The sequence below is a fragment of the Mangifera indica genome, chromosome 12 (genome assembly GCF_011075055.1).
Source record: "Mangifera indica cultivar Alphonso chromosome 12, CATAS_Mindica_2.1, whole genome shotgun sequence".
NCBI lineage: Eukaryota > Viridiplantae > Streptophyta > Magnoliopsida > Sapindales > Anacardiaceae > Mangifera > Mangifera indica.
The window spans coordinates 2,874,018-2,888,913 of record NC_058148.1 but is presented as its reverse complement, the minus strand read 5'-3'; the positions used below and the strand labels follow the sequence as shown (position 1 = coordinate 2,888,913).

At 32.8% G+C, this 14,896-nt stretch overlaps 1 pseudogene; it reads right to left on the bottom strand.

Annotated features, from left to right (window-relative positions):
• Positions 1 to 4,275: 4,275 nt before the first annotated feature.
• LOC123193116 lies at positions 4,276 to 10,366 on the bottom strand (annotated as a pseudogene).
• Between the last annotated feature and the right edge of the window lie 4,530 nt (positions 10,367 to 14,896).

Sequence of the window (14,896 nt, the reverse complement as noted above, 5' to 3'; positions counted from 1 at the left end):
TGCTCTACTACGAGTAGACCCTACTGTGGGTCTATGTCCTACTACGGACGTGCCCTACTACGAGCGGTGTAGTGTAAAGTGCCCCTTTATAGTTTATAGCATGCATACGGGTCTTATATTTTACTAATTTTGCTTCCATCTAAATTTATTCATAACTCACCAGACATTACTCTTGAGATGACCCCTAAATCTTGAGCCCCGAATTCCTTTTCTTGCTTTTTTTTTCCTTTTCTTCTTTCCTTTCCTTTCCTTTCCTTTCCTTTCTTTTCTTTTTTTTTCTCCTCCTTTTCTTTCTTTCTTTCTTGCCCAGAACTACAAAATACTGTTCATAGAACAGTCATTTAGTAGGGCAATCTTCTTTTTCATACAATTTAACAACCCAAACGGTTTCTAATTCATACAAGTTATATATCGTTGAAAAAAGGATTCAAAGCTCTTTCCAACAAGCTATAATCAAACTCATAATTCAATAGATAAGGTAGTCAAAATGTGAGCTAAAGTCAGTGGCAAAAACTACCTTTTCTGTTTATTTAGTAAAGCAGTCCTTATGGTTCATGCAATATTTAACAATCCAAATGATCTCTAATTTATACAATCTATATATCATTGGAAAGAGGATTCAACGAGCTTTCCAACAAGATATAGTAACACACATAATTCATCAGATAAGGCAGCCAAAACATAGGACGAACTCAGTGGTAAAAACTATAAATATCATGCAACTTTCTGCCATGAACAAAATAACACACATAGACATCCCAAATGACAAGACAACATTTCGCAACTTCAAAATCATCATTTATAACATAGATCCAAGGAATCAAAAGCCTAAAACATGCAACATATCAAGGATGATTCCCCTTATCTTGTTTCAAGCCAAATATTTACAAGTTAGCTTCCTTCTCTTTGTTTTACTTCTTTTATCACCAAAATCACCTTAAATCAACGCCAAAACATACTAATATATTCATATAACATACTTCCAATATATATATAAACATAGGAAAAGGAAAAAGAAAGAGATCTTTTGGTTACCAAGCTCTAAAAGTGCTTACTCTTATTTTCCTTCCTTATCTATCTTCCAAAACCCTTCTAAATCACTCACTGTTCTTAAAAATGTAACAAAGAAAGGAAGAAGATTGCCTTCTTCTGAAAGAGACGAGAGAAGGATGGAAAAAGCTGGAAGAGACGAGAGAATGTTGGAAAAAAAACAAAAAGGTAATTGCCCCTGGAAAAATCAAAGAAAATAAGCAAGAAAACTTTCTTATTTTCTTTATTGACTTTCTCTCCATATATCTTTTTTTTTTCTTTTTCTTTTGGTATTTATATCTATATGTACTACAAACACACACATACAATTGGAAATATCTCTAAACATGGTTGAAAGACGTAATTACCCCTGGAATATATCTGAGGGTATTATAAGACGATATTGTCTTATAATTTTAAGATGTTAGAATAAAATCATTGTGTTTATGTGAAAAGTTCTGATGACAAATTTGCAATTCTATCTCTTTATGTGGATGATATACTGATAGCTGGGAGTGATTTGGAATATGTGATGATCATTAAAAATTGGTTATCCACAAATTTTGACATGAAGGATATGGGTGAAGCAGATTATATTTTAGGTATAAAAATCAAAAGGGATCGTTCAAAGAGACTTTTGGCTCTGTCACAAGAACGTTATATCCAAAAGATTCTAAAACGATTCAACACGGGAAACTGCAAGCCCGTAGATAATCTTATGTCAAAAGGCGATTCATTGAGCTAAGACTTGTGTCCAAAGACTCAAAACAAAAGAAATGAAATATCTCTAGTACCATATTCAAATACGGTTGGAAGTCTCATATAGGCGATGATGTGTACTCGTCTCGATATATGCTTTGCTGTCGGATTGGTTAGTCGATATCAATCAAATCTAGGAAGGAAACACTAGAAGGTTGTTAAGAGGATATTGAGATATCTGAAAGGCACTGTGAATTATTGTTTATACTACCAAGGAAAGGATTTACGTATTGTTGGTTATTCGGATGCTAACTGGGGTGGTGACTTGGACTAACACAAATCAACTTCAGGTTATGCTTTCTTACTCCAAAATGGTGCTATATCTTAGAGCAGTAAGAAACAAACGTGCATAGCCTTATCCACAATGGAAGTAGAATTTGTAGCATGTTCTACTGCTGTGCAAGAAGCTGTTTGGTTGAAAAGATTTTTTGAGAATTTGTGTGTATTGGACGCAGCAGTTGGTCCTATAGTTATACGTTGTGATAATCAAGCTGCGATAACTTTCACAAAGGATCCCAAATTCCATAATAGAACCAAACATATCAACACCTGATATAACTTTGTCAGAGATATCATTTCAAAGAAGGAAGTGATGGTACAATATATTTCTACGCATAAAATGATTGCTGATCCTCTAACTAAACCAATCTCAAGAGATGTATATCTTGCACATGTTAAGTCCCTTGGCTTGTGTAGAATATGATAGATGACTTGTTGAGTATATATTGTACTTGTAACACAACGTTAGAACATCAAAGAATTTGAATTTATTTTATATGTTTGAATTCATGGTGTTTATGGATATACATATAGTTTATTTTGAAATCTCAACAAGATGATAATGCCGCACAAGTTTGATTGGCTCTCTCACACGAGTAATCACTTTTGACATTGAGAAGAGCGTGCAAAGATAAGAAATATTTCTTGAGGTTGATGCCGCTAAAAGAGCGTACTTAGAAAATCAGAATTGCTTAAGAAATGAATTATTTGATACGTTGCCTTAATGATTAATCAAGATGAGGTCATGACTTGATAGATTTGAAAATGACTGATTTTGATCCCCCACGTCCAAATAACTTATGAATGCCAGATGTGAGTTCTTAATAGATAAAGATACCTGCAAGATTGGAGAGATAATTAAGAACTCAGGTTAGGCGCTGAGTGCAGCGACTAAACTAAGATCTGTACAATGTTGGTAATGACATTTTGAAAAGATACACATTGTAGCACATGATTCATACCATGTGTGCATGAATAAGACGACCGTTTAAAGTAGTGGAAGAATGAATCCCTGCTTCTTCATTGTGTGAGACTTTATGAGGATTACCTCATGATGGTACCCTTTAACTCTTTGCTGTTATTTGATGTTTATTCTTAGTGTTGCTATCTTAGCTTGGAACCTATGACCATGAATGATTACGGTCTATGGAACATGACTAGAAAAATAGCTCAGTTTAAATTAAGAATTCCGAGTAGATAAGGAAGACTTATATATTACGTGTGTCTATTGGCCGACCGATCATGTCACTCATATAGGAGATTGGACTTGATCATGGATACATAGAAATATAACACAATAATAAATGAGGGATTAAAGGGAGCTAGTGTTATCGAGTAAGTCTGGGGTACTACGAGACTAACACTTTATTTTTATTTTGGGTTGAAACGATTATGTTATTCCTAACAGATGCATAGTAAATTAGCTCCCAAGTGCAAGTTACTCGCAAGGTCGCACGATACATTTGTTAGTATGAATTGCTCTATTCTGTAAGATTTTGGTAAAAGAGTATTGTGATTTGGACACCTCATCATGTGTGAGTGAGAAATATTGGATCCGATCCACTCATGATAGGTTGACTCGATCCATTAGGGTTACAAATTCAAGACTAATCCATAATATCAATATTTCAATATTGCCCTTGACAGTTATTTTAATAACTGCCACTCTCCCTCTTATTTAAAAAGCGTAACTTCCATTGAGAGGTTGAGAGAGCAGAAAGAAAACTTACGCTAAAACAAAAAGAATACAATACTCTTCCAATTCAATTCTCTGGAAGAATTTTTGCAGAAATGAGAGAGAAAATCAGCAAAGTGTGTTGTGGATACTTCCAAGAGTGCATCGAATCGCCAAATCATCATCAATTGCAAGAATCAAGAAACCGGGTATGCTTTCTGTGATCCTAAATTTAGTATTGTTTATGCTTACACTATGTAAACATTTAATTATACTATATGTTATTTAATTTTTCAAATTAAAACTGAATTTTTAAATTTTATTGTATGGAATCAATCCTTTTATATTAATCAGTTATTGAAACTGAACAAAATAAAATTATCTTAAGTTTTAACAAAACAGTAAACAAGTTGGCCTAACAAATAGGTAATTTTGACAAAAATTTTTTATTATATTTGTGTAAATAATAAAAATTAGATTAAAATTATTTAATCTAATAAAAAAAATTAAACACCCACTTGTTGTATTGCGATTTAAATAAGGTCAAAATTTACAATTGTCCATGTGAATGTCAAACTTGAACCCATGTGAGTGAATTGATATTGCTTTGAATAACAAGATTTCATGTGAGGAAAATTCTCAGATGCAAAAGAAAGATTCTTGGTGGAGTTGATATTGCTTTGAACAACAGGATTTTGAGCTACATCTGTGCTTGTGGGTTTCATCAAAGTAGAGTTACATGGTATGTAATGTTGATTAATAGTCTGATGTCCTAGAGTGATGTTCTCTAAACTAGTATGCTCTTGGGTACCCAAATTAAGGTAGCATCTCGGCTGACTATTCCGTTGGCTCCTTGATGTTCTTCTTAGCATGCAGCCCAAATTGAGAGTAGCTAACAAATAACAAATATCATAGATTGGGAAGAATCACACACATAGAATTTCACTTTGAGAAGAGTAGCACTTCTTAACCAACAAAACTCAATATCACATAGATAAGAACAACAGTTCAATGTGGTAGTCTCTCTACGATGAACCAAAATTACTTCCATGCATAGTAAAATTGAAAAATAAAACAATTTTGAAATAAGAAAGTAACAGGAGAAGAGCAGATACAAACCTTCAATACAAAGAGGAAGTAGCTCTCCTGTGTCAGAACTCTCATCACATCTAATAACCGTGTTAATGGCATCATTTGTTCTATCCCAAAGTTTTTAAGGTCCATATATTCAGCCTATCACATAATCAAGATGCAACATTTAAGCTTGAAAATCAACAATACTAAGCCCAAGAACATGTCAAAGGAGAAGGCTTGTTTATAGAGAAGCATAAGAAAGGAAAAACAAAATTCAAAATTTGGAACTAAAATGCATAAAAAAATTTTCCTTTCTTGCCTCTTAATTCATAATCTCAGCAGTTAAATGCAGAGTGACCAACCCCATTTGAGATTTAGAGTGGTTGAAGATTAAAATGAACCAACCTCCGAATTGGCTTTAGAGTACATAATTTCTTCCGATTTCAAGATAACAATAGAGAGCTTTTCTTACCATTCCTTGTTCTTCTTAGTTGTTGAGCTATGCATCTCATTGACAACTCTAAACAAAATAGAAGCCAAAAATTGGTAACTACACATACACACACATATGAACTTTTGATGAAGAGAAAAAATAAAAAAAGTGAAAAAGGTTAGACCTGAAAATTTCTTGAATGAGAGAACCTCTCATAGGTTGGTGCCTTTCACTATGCCATGATCTTCTAACACATTTATAACGCCTCAGACCTAGTCTTGGTATCTTCAAAAAAAAGAGTTTGAGAGAAGAGAAAACAAAAAGGTGTGTTTCTTGAAAGAGAACCCAAACAGAGAAGCAGTGTAGAAAGCAAATGGCTTCCTCTGCTTTTGATTTTCCTTTTTCTTTATTTGAGATGTTCTACACAGTAGAGCAACAGAGGCAGAGGTAGCACAGTAACAATATTTTTGTCAATGATGCAGTTCCTACAAAGAAAAATAATGGGAAAATGATTAGAAAAAATGTCTTTGATATTTAATTCTCCTCAACTCTGCATTTGGTTACCTGATTTTCGTATTCTGTTCGATTGTAATAGGGACTTTCCCTTCTGCCAGTAGAGATACAATTTCAGATTCTGTTTGGTAATAGTCTACACCCATTATCACAGAATCCTGGAGAGATAAGTCAAATTTTTAATAAATTAAATTTATCTTTCCCCAACAAGCTTCTTATGCCAAGAAGAGAATATCTGAAAGCAATGAATGACTCACCTTTAGCTCAACACCATAGTCTAAACGTGAGCGTTTACCCACTATGGAATGTTCAACATTGCATTCTCACAGGAAACATCCATGTGAAATTATTGTATCCTTAATCTGAAAATAAATCTGAACAATGAGAAAGCAAGACAAATGAATGAAGCCAAGAGGATAATCAGAACTCTAGCAGTATACCCGACAATTATCCATCTTGGTTAGTGGTAGGAAACGAGGAGAAGTGTAAAAAAAAGTCTTCGGATCATAAAATTCAAACTTTGGAACCTGCACAAAAAGAAATACTCATTCTAGATATCAAAAGGTAATATTCAATCAGCTCTACACAAGGGAGGCCTTATTTACAGCAATCATATGAACAAAATATAGAAATCATGTGAAAGAACAGAGCAGTAATGCAACAGACATAGTTTAAAATTTCCAAATTTACAGTGTGCAAGAATAACAGAGAAGCAGAAGCAAACATGAAAAGTCATGCTCATTATCAATTTCAAAGAAAATCTGGCTTTGCTAGGTTGACATTGTCACCTATATGTGAATACCCTTTGCAGTTTTGCAAATAACTTAATTGAAGACATTTGAAATCTGAAATGATTACTATTGTAGCATAAAAACCAACCTCTTCAGTCAGGCCCAAGTTAGCTTCATAAAAAGACTTTATTGCTCTAATGTCCTTCCAATAGTCTCTGAAGATGTAGCCCTGTCAAAAGAAGATACATTCAACATATAATAAATTACCCTTCTACTGTAATTAATGATGACACATTTAGAAGTACTAGTACTAGGTTTAGATTTCTCTTACCTAAACATTGTTTTCCATCACAGCTGCAGGAATGATTTAGAACCAAAGTCATTGGACATAAGATATCTCCACCTTAAAAGCTTTAACAAGACATCTATATAGTCAAGTTAATAATTTTCAGGATTGTTCATGATGTCTATAGTCAACTTATGAACAATTGAAGGGAAGACTAATAATTTTCAGGATAAGCAATTCAAAGCATGAGATCTGCTTAGTGCTTACCATAGCTTTCAGATTAGCACCCCTTGGTTTTTTAGCAAACTGCACAATGTGGCCTTTATTGTTTATCTTTACCAGTCCATATTCTGATGCATGGCTAGAGAGTATCCAAAAGTTTAAATGAAACTCAGGATCCAAAATAAAAAAGTAGTAAAATGTGCACAATCTATCAAAAAGACTCAACTAGGAGTATTCTATCATCAAGACAAAATAGGTAAACAGACCTTGGACCTACTGCTGCACATGATATTGTAATGTCAGCATTTCTGTCGAGGTGGCTTTGTTAAAACAAATACAAATAAGTAAGACAATTTTCTAAATTTTAAATTAATAAGAATCCATTTAGTTAGATAGAAATTATATACCTACAAAAAATCCATATAATCCATTCGGTAAAGATGATCACCTGCGGGATTTGATTTCCCAAACCTATTGGTCTTGCCTAACTTTGCAAAAATCTATAAAATCTGGGCTGCTTCCAACAGTATAGGTGCAAACAAGTTCATAAATGCTATTAAACCCAATCGGATTCTATTAAGATAAAAAAACAACATCACATACACCCTCAAAGTTACTCAATTATTAAACATTATAACGACAACAACAATTAAAAATTAAATGCTATTAAACAGTATGTTACATTATATCTTTATTTATCTGGCAAGATAAGCTCAGCAATCTCGTTTTCACCTTCCATCTTCAAGAAATTAAAAATGAATGAAAGCTATTAATCATACTGCCAACAATTAAATGAAAAATCAATTTAAAGATCATGTAGTTATGATAAGTAATTGAGTACCTCATCTTGTTTCCTAATATTATAACATGTTCTCAACCAATCAACTCTACACATAAGCATATTGACTATTTCTGGCGATAGAGATGATCTGTACGTGTCAATCACTTTACTACCTGTACTAAATGTGCTCTTCAAAGCCACTGTTGTAATAGGAATTGCTAAGATATCGACTGCCATTTGTGAAAGTACTTTATATTTATATTGATTGTCAGTCCACCAATGAAGCACATTAAAGTTGCCTAAGTTGACATCGTCAGGTGTCTCAACATTACGTTCTTCCATATACATTTCTAACTCAGACTTTATGGTTTCTTCTGAGTATGTTTTCTCTTTATGATCCTTCAAACGTAGCCAACTATATTTAGGACCATAATGTCTACTCTCTGAATATCGAGAGCTTGATGATTTACCTACAAAATAAATGTTAGAACTTATGATATGTTATAAAGTTTCATTTAATGACAATGATCTAATGTACTTGATGTACTTAATGGTGCTTATTGGGTCCTTAGCTAATGTTGTGGATGTACAAATATAGTTGATGAATTTCCTGCTGATAACATCTCAACATATTCTTTGTATAATTTTTCTAATGTTCTTTTGATATTTTCTATCTCCACAAGGGCATTTTCTTCACCATGTAAAATGGGAAATGCCAAAGTAATAATAAGAAACTTTATCTTGAAATCATCACAAGCCAAACTAATTAGTTAGAAACATGTTCTTTGAATACATATATATTATAATAAACCCAATTAATTGTAAATTAATTACCTGGGATCCATGATGCTAGCAATCTCCATAAGAAAATTCACCTCACCCCAATATTTGTTAATTTTTTTGACATTGCTTGCACCATCATTGATATAGAATAATCTTCATCAAATTCTCGCTCTTTAAAGATCTCTTTTATCCTAAACACTTCTTGAAAATACCTATTTGTAGTTGTATACTACGACCCAGAAATTAATTTTGTTATATCATTAAATAGTTCTAAAAAGTCATAGACAACCTCCAATCTCTCCTACTCTTCCTTTGTTGGGTAATATATATAGATTGACTCAACAAACATAAATTGAAGAAAAACATCTCTAGACTGTAGTGTTGTTATTAGCATTTTGTATGTACTATTCCATCGTGTAGCATAATCTAAAACTAGTTTCATCTCCTTTATTCCACACTACATATAAATTTTCACAAAATTTTTTTGTCTTGCCTCACTAGCTTTTATAAACTTCACACTTTCCCGAATATTGTCTATGATAGGTTTAATCACAACCACCCCATCCTAAACTAACAAATTTACAATATGGGTAGTGCACCTAGCATGGAAAAGTTTTCCATCACACAACAAAGGTCTTTGCATTTGAAAATCTTCCTTCAATCTTCTAACGTAACTATCATTTGCAGTAGCATTGTCTACTGTGATAGTTTCCACCTACAAACAAAATTAATGAAATTATATGCAATAAAATTATATGTATAATTTGATGAACAATTTGAAATTTTGATTTTACCTTATTTTCAATCCCCCAACCCTTTAGACAGTCAAAAATTACTGTTACGATGTCTATTCCTCTCCTAGGCGGAGGTAGGTGCACAAAATTTATAATTCGTTTATTTAAGGACCATGACTGGTCCACCCAATGTGCTGTGAGTACCATATACTCAATATTTTGATGATCTGACTTCCAAATATCAGTAGTAATACTAATCCTTCTAGTCTCCTCAAAAGTCTTCTTCACGCTCTACTTGATAAACCCTAATGTAATGCAATCAGCTTTTAGTTGTTTCCTTCCAACTTTTTCCTAAAGAGGTTGTAGAACGTGACAAAAATTAATGAACTCAGGGTGCTCAACTATATTAAACGACAATTCAGATATCATAACCAAGTGAGCTAAGGCTTCTCGAACCTGAAACACTAACACTATAATCATTGCATTAGTTAATACAATTAATTTCATAATAATTTCATAGTAATAATAGATGTTATTAATTGAACTCAAACTGACCTTAGGATGCTTATGATTTTTCTTTGTTTTCACCATAATTGGAGTAGGTAACTCTAAGGTTGAACGCTCAAAACCCAAGATAGTTTGTCCCCTCACGACTAAGTCCTTCCCTATTACTTTCTTCCTTTCAACACATTGACCCATATGTCGTGTCAAATGGGAAGTAGCCTTGGTCTTTTGCAATTTTATCTTTTTCTGGCAATACTTGTAAACCGTATAAGTAGCATCTACTAAAAGGAGGAAAATATCAGCTGTTTGGGAGTATTTTTCAAAAGATATGTGGTTTGTAAGTATTGCCAGAAAAAGATAAAATTACAAAAGACCAAGGCTACTTCTGGAAAACACTCCCAAACAGCTGATATTTTCCTCCTCTTAGTAGATGGAATAATAGAATGTGGTGCTTCTGTTTGTCTTTCAGGACGTTTAGTTGCTTCGACTTCTTCATTTGAAGCTGAGACATCAAAATCTCTTATTGTAGCCAAATCAATATCCACATTATCAATTCCAACCATTTCAGTAGGTATAAGTGCTTCAATTTACAATGATTTTCTCTTAATGGATGCACATACAGAATGACCCATCGTGCTTGCAGTAGATGCTTACAATGAAGCTCAACTTGCTTCAGATGGTTCTACTCTTCTTGACATCATATTCTACATCACAATCACGTGCCAACGGTTAGTCAGAGAAAATAACATAATAGTATAAAGGTCCAAATTCAAGATACCCTGCACTGCATCACATTAAACAATAAAATATACAAGCACTGATCTGAAATTTGAAATTGCAAATTTTCCAGCTCAAAATTTAGAGATTAGATTAACTTCTAACTGAAGTAAGGGCATGTTTATACCAAGGATATAGAAAAATGGACAAGCAAGTATAAACAAATCAGAAAGATGAGTTTCCTTTTGCAAATAAAAACTCATCATTCATCTCTAGTATTGTAATAGAAAGAGATTTTGCAACTGTATCTCACACGTTTCCTTTCACCTAATCAGTCTCCATAAATAGATAAACCCAACCCACTAGTAAAAACAAAAGAACCAATATCAAAGTTCCTTGATTTGACTTGCTCACATCTTTTCTTATTTTAAATGTACCTTTTAAACTAAATTTAAACACAAGTTTCACGTACCAAACACTGACCTTAAACCTAAACTTTAAAAAGAACACTAAACATTAAATTGAACATATCTACAAAGAAAACAACAAACATTCATCATAACAACACATTATTACTTATGAATTTAGTGCAATAAAAAATTATTGACCACTACTAATAAAGGACAATTTCCAAAATTCAAAACAAAATTTATAAAGCTTTATTGTAGTTTACAATCATTTTCAAAAGCTTGGTAATATCTAAGAAAATCTACTCAAAAGCATGAAGAAGAAACTCTAAGATCTCTGATATGATAAAAGAAACACAAAAGTTTACTTACAATAAAGAAGAGTAGCTTTTCTGACCAATTCAACCAAGAAAGATATTAACATAATTATGTTTATTAAGAATACAACAAAAACCCCACAATTCAGCCAAGCTTTCAGCCAAAATATCATTAAGATTTCCTAAACGAGGTTAAACTCATAAAGATAGTGCCAAACTTCTATCCAGCCACAGTGAGTGATTCTAATCTAAATAAATACGTTAGGTATTGAGAGAATTTTGTTTTATTTCAGTCCTTGACATAAAACGCTACTGTCTATTTGAAATTAAAATTAAGGGTGAGTAGGTCCAAATACCCTATTGTAAAACAAGTAACCAAAATTAGTTGGTTTATGGGAAAAAGAACCAGAGCTCGAACTCGAGCCAGAGCCAGAGCCAACCAAGTTCAGTTCCTACCCAAAACCAACATGGTTAGTTTTGGTTCTAGGTCTAGTTCCTACTCAAAACCGTTACTATCCATTCATTTTGTTATTTCTAATTTTCCAGTAGGTTAAATTTCATATCAAATGGACAATATTGAAAACTTTTATAAGGAAAAAAGTACAGAACAATACTTGTACATAGCACTAAAAGAAAACAAATGAGAAAAATTATAATCAAGTATCCTTTCACAAAAGAAAAACAATCAAAGTCTTCAAACCTAAGCTTGAAACAAGAGAAAGAATTATTCAATGTAGATTCATAAAATAATCATTATAAACAAAAAATTTGCAAAAAAATAGGGGAGAAAAGTGAACAATAATTAGGCTTCTTTATATTGATTCAGTAACTTGCCAATATCAGTAACTCTGACATCAAGGCAATGGAACAAGTTGCAATCATCTGTGAAAATTTTAATCGACCAAATAGGTAATTAGTATTTTAATAGGACAATATACTACCCACTCTTTTGCTTATGCAAAAAATCCATAAAACTAATAAAAGATAACAAAACCTTGTATGGACATTTATCTAAACCCTTAGGCAAATAAAATTCATGATACAACAAAGAAACCCCTAATTCAGAAACCCTAATTCCAAAGTTAGGGTTCAATTAATTTAAGGCAAAATTAACAAATTAAAAGTGAAAAAATGGAAAAACACAAACCTGAAATATATTTGTATTGTCGACGTCATCGTCATCATCAAACTTCTCGTTGTCGAAATCCCGATTGTTGGACAAATCTTCTATTGGCACGTGAGAACACTTGAACTGAACCGTTTCACCCTGAGAAACCTTTGTCGATAGAGAAAATAGGTTGGAACTTAAGATTAAAGAGGGTTATACTCTGGAACTGGAACTGGAGAGCAGCTAAACATACTTGGAGTTTGGAAGAGAGTTATGTGACTGAAACAAAAACAAGTGAAGGAAAGGAAGCAAATTTCATTCCCTTTTCATTTAACCAAAAACGACATCGTTTTTGGTTAAATAAGAATTGGCTTGCAACCTGAGTCGAGCTATTCAGCTCACGAGCCAAGGCGAGCTACTTGACTTATAGTTCATACTCGGGCTTGAGCTCAATTTCTCTAAATACTGAAGCTCAGGCTCATTAATACCTAGCTCGTTTTGGGCTCGATCGAGTCGAGCTCGATTTCAAACACGAGTAGGCTTAGCTCAAATCCACCCCTAAACCATGTGATCTCAAATGTGACTCCTGATATTAGTAAGGTGGATATTACATATCTCCTTGCATCAACAAATGCATTCCCTACTCATGTTTTTAATATACTTTACTTTCACTTTGATGAACAAGTAAAATACGTTGTTAGGTAATATTTGCAAAATAAAACCAACAAATATATTTTACAATGTAAAATAAAAATGTGCTAGCACAAAACCATAATTAATGTCAAGCCCCTCAAGCCAAAAGAGTTTGATTGGTTAATCTAAGTAAATCTTCAACTTCAAGTATTTGTATTTGTTTTTTTGTCTTTATTATTCAATTATTACATAATTTTGTTTTCGTATTACAAATTTTTGAGAAAATAAAAACAACATAATTTAAAGAAGAAAAAGGATCAAGGTAAGACGCGTAGGCCTTATTTAAGAATTATAACCCAAAAATGAAAAATAAAATAAAACATTCACAAAGGTTCTTGAATGTGTATTGGACACCATGTATGCAAACATCCATACATATACATACCAATTAAAATAAAATTTTTAATCATTATTATCCAAAGGTTTTAAATTACATTTTAGTCCTCTAAGTTTTGCAAAATTGTAATACAAAATTTTAACTTTGCTAGGCATGTATGTATGATGTCCTATAGTGCATCTGAAATTCACCAAAATTTCAGAATGTTGCATGGCTTGAGTCATGACTTAGGCATGGTTAGAATTCAACCAAGGTGGTTGGCACCAAGCAAAGGTCACGACTAGAGAAAAATTGGTCTAGCCGTGTAAAACACATTGTGCCAAGCACCATAAAAAGGTCACGACTAGACCAAAATTGGTCTAGCTGTTTACCATGTTTTATTTTTCCAAAAACAATTTTTTGGGTTTTCTCTAACAATTGGTAAGCTTAAGCACTTGCATGATGGACACACATATATGTGCTAATTGACAAGTTTAAGCACTTGCACAACTGGCACACATGTGTGTTGACTGACAAGTTTAAGGTTTGTCATATGGTGCCAACTGATATTATGCATTTGCATGGCTCATACCATTGCACAAAGTGCACCTTTGGCTTTATAACACCTACCCTAACACTAGGTGCACATAGTTTTATTGCTTAATTTAGGTGATAATATAAATTTTCATCTTAAATTCCCTCTTAGTTATAATATTATGATATTATTGAAAGAAAAATCATGAAGAAAAAGATGCAAAGAAGACATGCTTGCTTAAGAGAGAAAGAATCAAGCATAAATTAACAAATGAGAATTGTTAGGGATTTTTACCTACTATTTTGCCTCGTATAGGCATAAAATGATGGATTTGAGTCCTCCAAATGCAAGACCTCCAAAGGAAATCCACCTCCAAGCAAATCCTTCACTTGGCCAAACCAAAGAGAAGAGAGGGAGAGAGTGTATTTTGTTTAGTGAGAGAAGAAGAAGTCTAAAAATAAGATTAGTTAATCCAAATGAACTAAAATGCCTCCTTTTATAATGTGGCCTTTTGTGATTTCAAAATTCTCATTTGGCCCACTAATATTTTTATTTAAAGATTTACCATGCATGTGTGTCTTTTATACATTTTAGCCTCATTTATTCTATCTTACTAACACCTTAACTTTTAAGATGTTACATTTGCATCTATATAACCTTTTTATGAATTTTTTTATTCCTTCGGAAAGTGCTAGCCAATCTTGGATAATTAATTCTCCTTTTTTAAAAACTCGATTTATCAGTGCAATCCTTTAAGTTCATCATGATGTAGTTGTGAGTCTCCTCTCAAACCATCTGAAAATGCATCTGAAAACTCAATGACTATGGTAAACATCTAGCAATGTGCTACAACTACTAGACCACGATAAAGAAATACCCCATCGAACCTAATATCTCAAATTATATGTTCCGTGTAAGTGATATCCTTTCGTTGTCTAATATAGATCGATTTTGAACTCATGGATCGTAAAAGTCCTAATTTTGATTTTATATGAATCAT